Genomic DNA, 15,556 nt, shown 5'->3' on the forward strand with positions numbered 1-15,556 from the left:
TTTAGCATAACTCAGCGCCTGTATACCTAGAGGAAAACTTTCTTCTAAAAGTTTTCTCTGTATTAACTCTGTTCTACTACTTAAAAAATAAAATAATTCAAATACACATCCATCTTCACCCTTTATCTTTTACAGAACCTAACTTTTAAAATACTAAATTTGGGACATTTCCATTTTTAACAAAAGAATATAACTTCACTAAAAAATTAGAGAGGGTGGTCTGGCACAGAAAAAGTCCTTTTAAATTAAGGAGGAGGAAAGGAGAAAAGTAGAATGAAGAAAGAGGAAGCTGGAAGAAGAGCAAGCAAGCAGAGGCCTACCACACTAAGATATTGCACTGCCAGTAAGACTAAATCAGTAAAACAACAGAGGCTACATATAACTCTGACAAGGGATATGTTAAGTCTCTGTCCAGTATCAATACTGTACTGCTAACATCTACCTAGATGAGAATTAAAAGGCAAAATGCATGAAATAACACGATATCCATCACTTAATCATGGCACAATGTTCAAACAGATAACTATTCAGAGGTTAAAAAATAAAATAGATACGGGAAGATGGCTAAGAGACACTGATAAGTGAAAAGAGCAAGGTACATGACAGTCTGAACAGTATACATGAAAATACTTATGAGTACTGTACATGTTTTCATTCCCCTGGATTATTTGGAAAGTAACAAGAAAAAAGGTAACAGCGATTGCCTGGGGGTGGAAGGAACTGGAACTGGAGGCCAGGAGCATTATTTACAATATATAACTTCTAAACAGGTTCAATTTTTTCCCACGTACATACATTACCTTCATGTTTTACTTCTAATTCTAGGGTGATAAGGAACTCTACAATGATTTACAATTTAACTATGTCCTTAACAGTGCTATAACCACTGGATTACCAAGTGCCTCAAAAGAGCTAGTCCCTCTGTCCCAGGCAAGGCTGTACCTACACAATTCCAGATGGACAGCTTTGTTAAAGATATTTAATTACTGAGTAAAAGTCCAAACCTGCTTTGGCAACTGTAATTCTAAGTTCAAATATAAATGTAGAAAACTCAAGGGAATGAGGGAACTTTATAAAATCAGCCCCATTTAGGAGTTCCCGTCGTGGAACAGTGGTTAACGAATCAGACTAGGAACCATGAGGTTGCGAGTTCGATCCCTGCCCTTGCTCAGTGGGTTAAGGATCTGGCATTGCTGTGAGCTGTGGTGTAGGTTGCAGACGCGGCTAGGAGCCTGTGTGTAGGCTCTGGTGTAGGCCAAAGGCTACAGCTCTTATTGATTTGACCCCTAGCTTGGGAACCTCCACATGCTGCAGGTGCGGCCCTAGGAAAGGCAAAAAGACAAAAAAAAAAAGAAAAAAAAAATCAGCCCCATTTAATATAATCTAAACTAACTCATTCAGCATCTTTTAAAAAATCCTGTCAATCCACTCATATCCTACTAGCATTTGGGTAACTTTGGGGGGATGGGGAGGGAAATGTGGGGGCAAACAAAAACATCACTCTGGTGACTTTTGATATTCATTAGAAACAATCCTTAAGAGTTCCCATTGTGGAGCAGTGGAAATGAATCCCCACTAGTACCCATGAGGATGCAAGTTTGATCCCTGGCCTCACTCACTGGGTCAGGGATCTGGCATTGTTGTGGCTGTGGCATAGGCCAGCAGCCGTACCTCCAATTCGACCCCTAGCCTGAGAACTTCCATATGCCGCTGATGCAGCCCTAAAAAAGCAAAAAAAAAAAAAAAGATAAATACCATATGATACCACTTATATCTGGAATCTAATATATGGCACAAATGAACCTATGTATACAGAAAAGGAACAATCTTGAGTTCGGTCTACATAGCGCCCAGAGTGGAGCCGGACCTCACAGAGATGGGGCTCACGGGGCGCTGGGGAGGGCAAAGGTCTTCTGAAGTGAACCTTCGGGCTGTCATCCAGGTGTCCCAGGTCGTGGCCCAAGGCTTGATAGCTCAGGGAGCTCTGGGATCCATTGTGAATGTCTCCAGCCAGTCCTCCCAGTGTGCACTGACTGATCATAGCATCTACTGTCCCACCAAGAGTGCCTTGGACATGCTGACCAAGGTGATGGCTCTAGAGCTTGGGCCGCACAAGATCTGTGTGAATGCAGTGAACCCCACAGTGGTGATGACACCCGTGGGCCAGGCACACTGCAGCAACAACCCCCAGAAGGCCAAAACCATGCTGGACCACATCCCACTGGGGGCAGGTTTGCTGAGTTGGAGAACGTGGTGGACACCATCTTCTTCCTGCTGAGTGACGGAGCAGCATGACCACAGGAGCCACTGTGCCAGTGGGTGGGGGCTACCTGGCCCCCCTCCACCCACACACCCCCCGTTCCCACTGAGCTCACTTCCCCCCAGCCCCAGTAAACATGATTCTTATGTGAGGAAAAAAAAAACCACACTCATAGACATGGAGAGCCGACTTGTGGTTGCCAAGAATGAGGGGGAGGGACTGGGACTTTGGGGTTAGTAGATGCAAACTAATGCATTTGGAATGGATGAGCAATGAGATTCTGGAACTGTATCTGATCACTTGTAATGGAACATGATGGAGGATAATGTGAAATAAAGAATGTGTATATATGTATAACCGGGTTACTTGGCTGTACAGCAGAAATTGACAGAACACTGTAAATCAAGTATAATAAAATTTTTAAATAAATAAATACACAATGAAAAACTCTAGATCTTAGAAATTAAAATCTAGGGAGTTCTTTGGTAGTCTAGTAATTAAGATTCAATCGCTGATCTGAGAACTGAGATCCCACATCAAGCCACTGCATACCAAAAAAAAAAAAAGGAAAGAAAAAATCTAGGAGTTCCCGTCATGGTGCAGCAGAAACGAATCCAACTAGGAGCTATGACATTGTAGGTTCGATCCCTGACCTCACTCAGTGGGTTTAGGATCCGGCTTTGCCATGAGCTATGGTGCAGGTTGCAGATTGGCTGAGATCCTGTGCTGCTGTTAATGTGGTGTAGGCCGGCAGCTACAGCTCTGATTCGACCCCTAGCCTGGGAACTTCCATATGCCTTGCGTGTGGCGGACGAAAGAAAGAAAGAAGGAAGGAAGGAAAGAAAGAAGGAAAGAAGGAAGGAAGAAGGAAGGAAGGAAGGAAGGAAGGAAAGAAAAGAAAGAAGAAAGAAAGAAAGAAGAAAGAAAAGAAAGAAAGAAAGAAAAAGAAAGAAAGAAAGAAAGAAAGAAAGAAAGAAAGAAAGAAAGAAAGAAAGAAAGAAAGAAAGAAAATAAATCTAAAAGCAAAAGTCTGAAGAACAAGCATACATTTACTTTTCTTACCATTAACTCTACAGGAAGTCATGCAAATTTGAGTCAGCTTGGTTTCCACAAGCAGACAACATGAAAGCATAATATGGTATGTAAGACTAAAATCTTGCAACAATTTTTTAATTCATTTCACCTCATTGAAGATGTCTGCACTTCCCTCAAAATAAGTACGAATAATCTGTCAACAGTAAAGAATTCATTCTCATGAAGGGTTAGACATTTTCCCTATTTGGCTAGTGAAGAACTTATAAAGACAAATATATATCAGACACATAATAAGTATATATTCTTATAGGTGCAGAAAGAACAGTAAACAACAAGGAAAATTCATGTCAGGATGGACCTTATATATTAATAGACAGGAAAAAGACCAATAAAATATGCCACCACTATGGAGAAAATTCAAAGCGAGGGAATGTGTAGTGCCAAAAGGGAGAAGGGATTCCACTCTTAAAAAAGGCTATCAGAAAATGCCTCAATGAAAAAAGTGACATTTTATCCTAGACCTGGAGTTCTGAGCCAAAGAGATATTTGAGGGAGCATTCTAAGTAGAGGGATTAGCTCTTGTAAAGGTTATCAGGTGAGGCCATGCTTGGAGTGTTCTAGGAACAGCAAGGGGGCCAGTGCTATTGGAGCAAGGAAGTCAAGAGAATGAATATAGCCACAGAAATAAAAAGAGAGACTCAGAGGCCAAAAGAAGTGTATGTCTATCATTCAGAGAGAAATAAGAGGTTCCAAACAAGAGTAACAACTTATGCTTAAAAGGATCACTCTATACATTACATGGAGGCAGATCATATGAACAGTAAAGGTGGAAGAAGGGAGATTTGGTAGGAACCTGATTATAATCCAGGAGAGATAACGGTAGCTTGGGCCAAAGTAGTAGCAGTTTCAAGATATACTTTGAGGTAGAACAAAAAGATTTGTCCACAGACTGGATATGGGGTCCGTGGAAAAAAAGAGTTAAGTTCCTGAGTAACTGTTAAGAACTCATAGAAGCTGAATCTAATATGCACAGACTATTCAGACAAGAGATCATGAAATCTTTTTTTTTTTTTTTTTACTTTTTGCTATTTCTTGGGCCGCTCCCGCGGCATATGGAGATTCCCAGTCTAGGGGTCCAATCAGAGCCATAGCCACCAGCCTACGCCAAAGTCACAGCAACTAGGGATCCGAGCCGTGTCTGCAACCTACACCACAGCTCACGGCAACGCCGGATCGTTAACCCACTGAGCAAGGGCAGGGACCATAAAATCTTCATAACCATCAAGGAAGAAAAGTAAGGGAATTCCTCTGTAAAGAACTACTATAACTACTACATTTTGACCATCTGTGTTTTCGTTTGTTTTGTCTTTTTTGGGGCCGCACCCATGGCATGTGGAGGTTCCCAGGCTAGGGGTCGAACCCGAGCTACAGCTGCAGGCCTACAGCACAGCTCACAGCAACGCTGGATCCTTAACCACTGAGCAAGGCCAGGGATCAAACCCGCAGCCTCATCGTTCCAAGTCCGATTCGTTTCCACTGTGCCACAACGGGAACTCCCATTTTGGCCATTTGAAATTAAAAAGTATCCTAAAACTTGTAAACTAAAGACAACTCGACTATGCTAATTAAATACTCATCTTTGGGTGGGAGACTGTTCAAAATAGGTAAAGGGAATTAAGAGGTACAAACTTCCAGTAATAAAATAAATGTCATGAGGATGTAATATACAGCATAAGGAATATAGTCAATAATACTATAATAACTTTTTATGGTGACAGATGGTTACTAGATTCATATAGGTGATCATTTCATAATGTATTCAAACTCTAATTTGTTACACACTTAAAATTAATATATTATACCAACTAAACTTCAGTTTTTTTTAAGAAATTCATCTTCTGGCTAACTGGCCTCAAACTGAAATTTTTACTCTTCTTTCATAACCTACTCCCAACTCATCAGAGCCCTGCAGAAACAAGAGTTCTACTCCTCCAAAGTACTTATCTTTGTTCATCTGTCTACTGATGCATTTATCAAACTAAAAGTGAATACATCTAGCTTCCCAAATTAATGTTAGTTCTCTCCTACTGACTATAGTCCTGGGGAACTGATAAGAGGTACCATTAAATTCTGGGAAAACTAGGATCCAAAATATCTGTAAACAAACTGAAAATAGCAAAATGCTCATTACTGCTAAAAAAAAAAAAGTTTCATAGTTACTCCCTTGGTTATTCCCACTTTTCTACTTCCTCATTTAATGAGGGAACTTGAAAATCAAGTTCCAGTACACAGATCAATAATCAGGTTCTATAAAAAGAAATTATGACCTTGATGGTGGGAAAGTATCTTAACATTTCAGAACCAGCAGGACATACATAGCCTACCACTCAAAAAGGAAAGGAAAGCAAGTAACCAACAATCACACCTGCTTCTGAGAACAGTGACAGTTATTTTCTGAAGTCCTGTGGGTTAAGTTCCCACTCAAATGAAAAGGGAGTGGTTTTCAAATTTATATGTTCCCTGGTGATTAGAAGTAGTTGACCTTTTCTAGTAATTTCTACCTCTACAAATAACTGTAAGACAAAAATTGCATTAAATATTTTCACTTTAAAATATTTAATGCAATTTGTACTCCATTGCTCCTCTAAAGAATAGCAATTCTCCAGCTGAACCTCTTTTTCCAAATATGTTATTTTTTCTTTCATAAGTAAAACTGAAGTGGAGATAACAGCACTATGACCAATTTTTGCTTTTTCTAAAAAAATTATTTGAAAAAATAATTTACCAAAAAAATTTCTTAATTCTAAACATAATTCTAATATTGGACATTAATCTCACAAGTTAAATAGCTCTATTAAATTGATTCTATTCATTCATACTTCCATTTCCAGGCAAAGGTATCATGGCTATCCTCTCCATGAGCTTTATGTTTAAAGACTTCAGTTTGTATACATCTCAAGACTCCCATGCCTCTTTATTATAAAGTTTAAGCACATTCTTTTCCTAAATAACTCTGGTAACCTCCTTTACACAACAGAGAACTATCTCAAATTCGGCTGCATTCTCATGTAATGAAATCTTGTTACTTTTTTGTTTTCCTTCCATCCTTTTTTCTTTAATCTCAAAAGGCTAAATAATTTTCCTGGAGAACTTATTAAGTCTTAATCATTTTAATTTAGTTTCCAACATCACTATACATACATTAACCCAAGAACCACTGAATCAATTATTTCATTAACAAAGAAACACATTGAAGATTCTGAACTTCAATTATAATAAAGCAAATTCAGTAGTAAAAACCAAAAAGGACACCTGAATTCACCCTGTCAACACCACTCTGAAATGTTTTCTGAGCTATATCAGGACAGTTAGAATAACCGTAACAGCTGCAAGTTCCCTGAGGTTGCAAAATAGATACTTGGGAAAAGGTTATTTGAATCACCTTTCAAAATAACCTACAGCACAGGAGCAGCATGCAAAGCAAAAACTTCCAGGCTATTGTTAGCATTATTTAAAATATATGTTTCCTAGCTTAGCAGTTTATGGGTCAGCTTAACTCTTTCATTTCCCCATTTTGTGTAATGTATTGAGCACATTTAAAGGTTCTGTTCTAGTACCTACCACCAAAAGGGGGGAAAGAAGCTCTCTATGTACAGAATACAGAATAAAAACATTCCAAATTACATCTTCTCAGCATAAATCTTTTGTTTGAGCCCCAGAAATTTTTCTGCTGTTAGGGCACTTTGGTCCAAGTTTCTCCTAAGTAAATTACACTTCACTTCCTCTCCTAAAGTTGCTTCTTATAAGTCGCATTATACTTCACAACCGTCTCTCTCTGTGCATGAGTACAGGACAAGATAAACAGAGAAAAACCCAAATTATTCAATTTGGAGCTGCTGGTGGCCTTTTAAAATATACTGTCTGCCCAATAATGACTTGATGTTTATTTTTATGAAATACATTAAAAAATCTTTAGAAACCATACAGTGAAAGCAGCTATTTCACATATGAATGTGAAGTTAAAACAGTAAAATACTTTTATAATGTCATGTCAAGGAGTTATTATTCTTTTTTTTCTTTTTTTTTTTAGGGCCACACCTGCGGCATATGGAGGTTCCCAGGCTAGGGGTTGAATCGGAGCTGCAACTGCCAGCCAAAGCCACAGCAACTCAGGATCCTTAACCCACTGAGCAAGGCCAGGGATCGAACCTGCGTCCTCATGAATGCTAGTCAGATTCGTTAACCACTGTGCCACGATGGGAACTTGTCCAAGGAGTTATTATTCTTAGCTCACTAGCTTACTTCAACATGGATCCACCTTTTTTCTCTTCTCAAAGAATGCAAAATTTAGGGAGTTACTCCTGTGGCACAGTGGGTTAAGAATCCTACTGCAGTGGCTCAGGTTGCTGTGAAGGTGCAGGTGCGATCCCCGGCACAGCACAGTGCATTATAGGATCTGCCACTGCCACGGCTGCAGCTCAGATTCAATCCCTGGCCTAGGGATTGAATATGCCTCGGCCATTGGGGGCAAAAAAAAAAAGAATGCAAAATTTCATTTTTCGTGCACTCTTCCTCCAAATGTTTACCAAGATGAGGAACAATATAGCTCTAAAAGATACTAAAATGCAGCACATCTTATCTTAGAACAAGCATTCATGGAATTCTTTGTGCACTGCATACAATCACCATTCAGGATCAAGATTCTGGAAGAATCAATGTTGGTGAAAAATATTTGATGAGCATTAAAATTTCATTATTAATGCTACAAACTTTGAAGACAAAATAAGCATGAATAAAACAGAAGGATTAATTAAGACTTCTGAAGAAAGGTAAAACTTTTATAAGACTGGTAGAAACAGTGACAGGCAATGGCAGCATGACTTGAGAAAGGAACTAAGTCCTTAGTTAGATAATTCCGAGGAGTCCTTAACTATGTTGAGAATTCCAGACCAATTTAAATGCAATAAAAGCTCTCAGGAATTTAAAAAACAGAGTAGGAGTCTTCTTGTGGCACAGTGGTTTAAGTCCAAAGTTGTCACTGAAGCAACATGGGTCACTGCTGTGGTTCAGGTTCGACCCCTGAACTTCCACATGCCACAGGCTGAAAAATAAATAAATAAAATAAAAAGTTGAGTGGTAGTAAGGGAAAAACTCTGCTTGTTGAGAGAAAACAAATATTGCCATGTTGGTGGGCATCTTCTGATCTACTAAGCAGTGCCACTAATTATCAGCACGGTTCACAAAAATAGTCTCCCAGCTTCTAAAACCTACCTGATAGTTGAATTCTTTTTCCTAGAAAACAGATACAAATTTAACTAAATTCTACTTGTTGATGACCTCCAAAAGAATATCTCATCTTACTAAAAAAACAATTCAGAATTGTACTATGACTTAAATTTGATGTGCTCTTCATCTAGAAAGATCTAAATTATCTGCATAATTTAAACCAATCACCAAAAGGAAACTTAAAACGTTACAACACGTGTGGAATGAAGAATAATGTCACTAGAATCTATTGTTTTTCCATGTATCCTTCTCAATTTGCTGACAAATCCTACTGATGACTCATATCCTTCTGAACTAACCACTCTGTTCCCTCATGATAGGCTTGTCACTGATAATGGAAAGAGGGAAACATCAATTTGTTCTGCTACTAAAAACAGTAAGTATCAACATATGTATATAAAACCAATCTACAAAGACTGTGGTCGTACAACCTGGTGAATGTTTAAAGTAAAAGAGTACAAAGAAGTTATGCTCAAATCTCAAAACTAAAAGACAACCAGAAGCAAGCAGACTTGATTATGAATTTGAATTCTTGTCAAACAATACATTAGTTAAGAGCCAACATTTTTGACCACTGTAGAAATAAAAATATAAAGTCATTTATCTGATCTGCTAAAACAAATATATCATATGTTCATTTTATGCCAAAAGAATTAACATTTTCTGAGAAGAATGAAATTTCAACCCAAAAATACTATGAAAGGAATTAAATACACAGATTCTCTAAAAGGTAAAGACAGTTCTAATGGTCAAAACATTTTTTCAAAACAGGCTCAACTAGCAAAGAAAGGGTCACAGAAAAGCTTAATCTTTAAATTTTTTACAGTTTAAAAAAGAATGTTATACAATGTAAATTTATATTCAAATGATGAAATTTAGTTTCTAGGCCACTTAAAATGGAGTGGATGCTGTGTTACAGAACCTACGTGTGGAGTTCCTGTCGTGGCTCAGTGGTTAACAAATTCGACTAGGAACCATGAGGTTGCGGGTTCGATCCCTTGCCTTGCTCAGTGGGTTAAGGATCCGGCGTTGCCGTGAGCTGTGGTGTAGGTTGCAGACACAGGTCAGATTCCGAGTTGCTGTAGGCCGGTGGCTACAGCTCCGATTAGACCCCTAGCCTGGGAATCTCCATATGCTGCAGGAGCAAACCTAGAAAAGACCAAAAAAAAAAAAAAAAAAGAACCTACGAGTAAGAAATCAGTGCAGGCAAACAAAAAACATTTGTATTCAAGTCACAGAAATAAAAAGTGTTGGTATAATCTGTCAGCCCCTCATAGCCATTTTTCTGGCAGAGTTTATGCGCTGTAAATCTATACTGATTAAACAACAAGTGCAGGGGAAACCACCTTAATTAACACTCACAGGAGAAAGGTTATTTTCTCACCTGCGTCCTAGTAACTCCACAGGGTAACTATAGAAAGTAGAGAGAGCCTGAGTGCTGTGCAACTTCTTTCATGGAGGTGCTGGAGTAGTGACAGTTTCTGGTTTAGCTTAGACCTCTACAGCTTCAAGCAGCAAAAGATGCACATACAATATCCACTTGAGCTCTACACCAAGCAACCCTCTTAAGACTTCACATCTCAAGAGAGTGTCCAGGAGGTCAAAAGAGCTAGGTAATGTGTTTCAAGCAATTAAAAGAAGAATAACCAGAATAAACGAAGGATAACCCCATACATATACTAGTTCTGAAGTTGAAAATGGAGAAAAGATTTTTCTAATATTCCACATTAATAGACTCAAATCTCTATTTCCTGAAGTAACTTTAATTGGCAGCATCCATGTTCATTTAACAAACCCAAGGTGCAAAATTATCAGAAATGTAACATCAAGGACTCTTGCTTTATAAATTTAGAGAATAATCATCTGTTTCTATATAACCCAACTAGTATCTTGAGAAAAATCCCAAAGTAGCAACATCCTAAAAAGAGCAAAAAAAAAAGTATGCAAGTAACTTAAGTATCCTTTTTAAAAGAAAGCTAAAAACTGGAGTTCCTGTCTGGCTCAGGGGAAATAATCTGACTAGCGTCCACAAAGACACAGGTTCAATCCCTGGCCTCGCTCAGTGGGTTAAGGATGCGGCATTGCTATGAGCTGTGGTATAGGTCTCAGATGTGGGCTCAGATCTGACGTGGCTGTGGCTGTGGTGTAGGCCAGCAGCTACAGCTCCAATGTGATCCCTAGCCTGGGAAACTCCACATGCCTCAGGTACAGCCCTAAAAAGACAAAAAAAAAAAAAAACCTAAAAACTAAATTTCAAGCAAAGAAAAGGCTGACTTCCTTAACATCTACTATTTCCTACATACCTCTCCATAAAATGACTAGAGTTAACTGGGGGAAAAAAAGGTTAGCCAGAGACTTAAACCCCGAGGGGAAATTTTTTTTAAATCCACTGCCATCTATTTACTGATATTCTTTAATTATGATTCAATAATTGATCTCTAAACCAATTTTCTTATTTGTAAAATTAAAAGAATGCCACTTAATCACTCACAGGATTATTATGAATTTTAAATGAGATGATTCATGATTTAGCACAAAGAAGATTCTTAAGAAGGTAATGTTGAAACCTAAAGCATAAAGTTGGACTTTATAAGAATTCCAAGACCTCAAATCTTTACCACTATCAATTCAATAAACATAACTACGTCTTTCATGTTGAAACTACAGATCCTGATTTCCAACTGCTGGAAATTTTTAAAGATCCCTAACTTCAGTAAGTAGTACACCTGACAGGATAGCACTTTAAGAAATCAACCTAACTTAGGCTTCACTCTAACTTAAGCTTCACTCTTCCAAGAGCAACAGCTAAAAATGTATGTACTTCTCCCCTGCATCTTATTTGTAAATGCTTTTTCTAGAGGCATCACTGGTTACCAATCCCATATTCCAACAAAAAAGGAACAGTACAGTCAAACCCTGTAAAATAAATCTCCATTAAATTTCAACTTTATGTCTCAAAACCATAACTTCCTCATATAGAAATGCTATCTTTAAAGACAAAAGTGAATAAAAAGTTATACCTTAAGAAAAATAAATCTGTTTTTCCTTGTTCACACAAATGTCTTTTCAAGTAAAATATAAATATGGGGCTGTCAAACTTTTTAAGAAAGTTATATGCACAAGCATTCAAACATTTACTCTTCCCTAGTGCCACCAAAATTCAATGATGTTGTAAATGGTTTCTGCCTATAAATTTGGTTCGTTCAAATTGAATATTATTTGCCTGACTCACAGAGGGAGTGGTTTGACTTTTGCTGTTCTGAGTCAGAATATACCCAGTTCAGCAGTTCTAAATAGTTTTTCATTGGTATAGGTGGTCTAAAATGCTAGTAACTTTTTCCAGCTACTAAATATAACAAACTGTTGCCTTAGAAGAAACGTCTTAGTGATAATACTTTGAATCTATATTTCAATTTATAATTTAAAAAGTACTTTCATATATATTTTCTCATTTGACCACAATCTCCTGAAGTAAATATCCCACAAGGCTGATGAGAAAAACTTTCACAAAGAACTGACAACTTCTGGTTGACTCTTAGCCCCAATAAATATACTCTTCTTCTTCTCCCCCCCCCTCCAAAAAAAAAAAAAAACATAAAAGGCTGCTGGGTTTCTTTAATCAGACTTTCCTCTCCCAGACACATCCCAGGTGCCTCATAAAAACTCTGTCTCAAAGCACACACCCCGAGGCCCCAAGAGAGTTTCAAGGCAGAGTCTCCACCCACATAAAAGCCTAGCCTAACTTAGGCCCCACAGAGGCTCAAGTCAGCATCTCCTAAATGATCTCCTTGCCCCCAGCCATTCAGTCTTCCACATTAACTTCAACCTCTCTCATCTGTACAAGCTGCTGGGTTGCTCTGTTGATGAGAAACCTCAAAGTGAGACAACCTATTGCGAGAGTAGTTAATGATGTAGTGCAAAACTAAGGACTTTGGAGTCAGACTGACCTGGGTTTTTAATCCAACTCACATTCTTATTACCTTGTGACCTGGGACAAGTTACTTAACCTCTGTGAGTCTCTATATATCTTCATCTCATCACTGTTAGTCAATGAGGGCTCATCACTGTATCCCTAATGCCTGGAAAATAGAAACCACTCAATATGTGCCAAATGAATGCAAATGAGGACACCTACCACCTTTTAATAGTAGCTATGAGAACTGAATGAGAGTATAAAAAGTACCTGGTACATAGTAGGCACTTAATACTAATTAGTTAACTGAGTCCCCCACTGAATACTAACAATACTATTTACTATTTCTGAAAGTGGAGAGCATACTAGTGATCAAGAAAAAAGACAACGTAAGAAAAATAAAATTTCTGACCTCTAATTACACATCAGTGCTTTTGCTTGTAATTCTATCAGGCCTACTAACAAAAGGACCATACTACTCTTTGCTTATATGGAAAAGACGCCCAACTACTAAGAGACTTCCTATCACTATACTATAAAATCCGTATCAATGTACTCCTCTTCTACAACACAAGAACCTAGGAAAAGTCCACCACGATTAGCCCATTCACTATCCAATATGAAACAACTTTTAAAATGAACACCAAATAACCAGAAAGCAACTTCTAACCATCTGACCAACAGAATGGTATGCTGGCAAGTGATGATGAAGCCTTAATACTGTGTCATTCTAAAGCCTTAATTTCCTTTTGGACATTCAACAAGGCATAACTCACTTCCTGCCTGAAACTACTCTGTAACACAGAGAATGGCAGCAAGGAACTACCCAGCAGTAGCTACAGTTTGGTGACTCCAAACAGACAAGCATTTGCTGAATGCCTACAGTGATGCTAGAACTTCTAGAAACTTTATATGTTTCTCGACAAATTCCAGAAAATAATAAACTAGCCCATGGTTCATCTAATCAACATGTTACATCATTATTATTATCATCATTATCATTATTTCTTAAAAAGCTTCTCTCCAGAAGGTTAGGAAAGAGCTAAAACCTAAAAAGCATTACTTTAATTTACCCAAACAATAAAATATCTTTCACCTGAAAAAACTAGCAGTACTTTACAAACTCTAAAGGCAAGACCCTAGAATCCTGGACAATATACAAGTTTTAGTTAGCTCTCAGAACCCCAGATAAGGATGGGATGCCAATCAGATAGATGGCTGACAAATAGGAAAACTTATGTCCCTATCATGAAACGAGGGAGAGGGGGTAACAACAACAAAAAGCACGGAGCCAGAAGATGACAGTGCTACTGGGACAGACTCTTGTACGCTTTCCTCATAACGTGAACCCAAGGACCCAGGGACAATATGCTCCTGGAAATAACTCCCTAATCCAGGACACCCTGGTTCACTAGGGCCCTGGAAAACGATCCAGGAGAGCCTCCAGGATGCCTGCTGACACACTGGACAATCGCAGGCACACCCTTCCACGCTCCCTCATCTGCCATCTCCTTCTCCCCAACCTCTCTCTCACACTGCTCTCGCGTTCTCCCCCCGACCCCATGCGTACCCCATGCGCGCAACTCCCTCCCCGACTTACTCTCCCCATTTTCCCCACTCTCCCACACACACTCATTCTCCCCTACACCCACCCATTGACGCTCTCCCCCCCACCATCCTGACACCGTCCCTCTTACCGCCCCCGACTCACACTCCCCCCTACTCTCCGCTACACACGCAGACTGCTCCCAACTCCCCCGTCACACTTTCTCCTCGCCACGCTCCCTCTCCCCGCCTGCACGCGCAGCCCCGTCCCCAATTCACACTCGCCCTCACGCACGCACATTCCCCCCAACCCACAAGTCACCATTCTTGCACACAGCACTCGACCCTTCCCCTCCCACACGCGCGATCCTCCCCCTTCCTCACCCACCCTCGCTCTCCACGCTTCCCGGTCGCGCTCCCCCCGCCCCCGGGCCCGGCCCGGCCCTCCTTCCGGGGACGTGTCTCGGGCCTGCACTAATGGCTGCGGCGCCTCCCGCCCTCCCTTGCCCTGAGGCCCCGGGAGCCGGCGCGGGGGCCGCCCGGGGGCAGCGCACTCACGCTGGCGAGCTGGGGACTGGGCATTGAAGTCCGGCGGCGGCGGGAGCGAGGAGGCGCCTCTCTCCTCAGTCACCTCGGCGGCGGCGGCGGCGGCGGTAGCGGTGGCGGCGACGACTCCCCCCCAGCCTCGGCGCGCGACACCCGGCCCGGCCCGGCGGCGGCGGCGGCGCGTGTCCACGAGTCCGTCTTGCTGCTGCTGCTGCGGCCGCCTCTGCGTCTCCGGCTACCGCCGCTGTCCCCACTGCCGCTGCTGCCCTGTGGCGTAGCCTCGCGCCGTGCCCGGCCGCCGCTGCCGCTCCAGCCGCTACCGGACTGACGACGGTTACAGCCCGGCCGATCGCGCCGCCGCCACCACCGCTGCGCGCGCAGCCGGAACCAGCTCCCGCCGCCGCCCCTCAGGGGGCGCTGCGGGGCGCGGCGCGCGCGCCCGCCGGCCCGCCCCTCGCGCCCGCTGACTGGCTGGCGGGCCGGCTTGAGGCGATAGAACCCGCCCACCCGCCCCGCGGGGCGCTGACCCACTGCCCTCGGCGCCTCCCCCATCTTTTCCTCGTGGTTCGTTCCGCCCGGCACTCCTGGCTGCGGAAGGCGCGTCCATGTGACCGGGGAGGGGTGGGGGGCAGAACCTGGCCTGAGGAGTCGGTCGCTTATGTTGCGGCCCGCCGTTCCGCACCTGGACTGGGCAAAGGCCGGAGGCCGCGTGGTGACCCTCAAGGTCGAAGGGCTTTTGCTCTGCAGCCCAGGCTGTGAGGCCTGGAGCCAGGTCCTGATGGGACCGGGCGGCAACCGAGAAAGACCGAGCCCTTTGCGCGGGGATTTCCAACCCAGAAGTGAGAACTGGGGCAGCTCAGTTCTTGGCTGCCCTTTCCCGAGGCCCCAAATAAATGGCGTGTGTGTCTGCAATTGCGAAGGATAGTTCTCCGCTCACCCCCCCCCAACGCCCCGCGCGCGCGCGCGCGCGC

The 15,556-nt window shown here is 41.7% G+C and overlaps 1 protein-coding gene and 1 pseudogene across 2 annotated transcripts in view; one reads left to right on the plus strand and one right to left on the minus strand.

The window, feature by feature from the left end:
* Positions 1 to 14,969, minus strand: part of PTP4A2 (protein tyrosine phosphatase 4A2) — a 32,227-nt gene extending 17,258 nt beyond the window's left edge. The window contains exon 1 of one of the 2 annotated variants that reach the window (XM_047793032.1): positions 14,598 to 14,969. The gene's annotated coding sequence lies outside the window, so the exon portion shown is untranslated. The remainder of the gene's footprint in view (positions 1 to 14,597) is intronic. The other variant, XM_047793034.1, reaches the window with a different exon arrangement.
* On the plus strand, positions 1,877 to 2,369 carry LOC125133347 (L-xylulose reductase-like; annotated as a pseudogene).
* Positions 14,970 to 15,556: the final 587 nt, after the last annotated feature.

This window comes from Phacochoerus africanus, chromosome 8, assembly GCF_016906955.1.
Source record: "Phacochoerus africanus isolate WHEZ1 chromosome 8, ROS_Pafr_v1, whole genome shotgun sequence".
Lineage (NCBI taxonomy): Eukaryota > Metazoa > Chordata > Mammalia > Artiodactyla > Suidae > Phacochoerus > Phacochoerus africanus.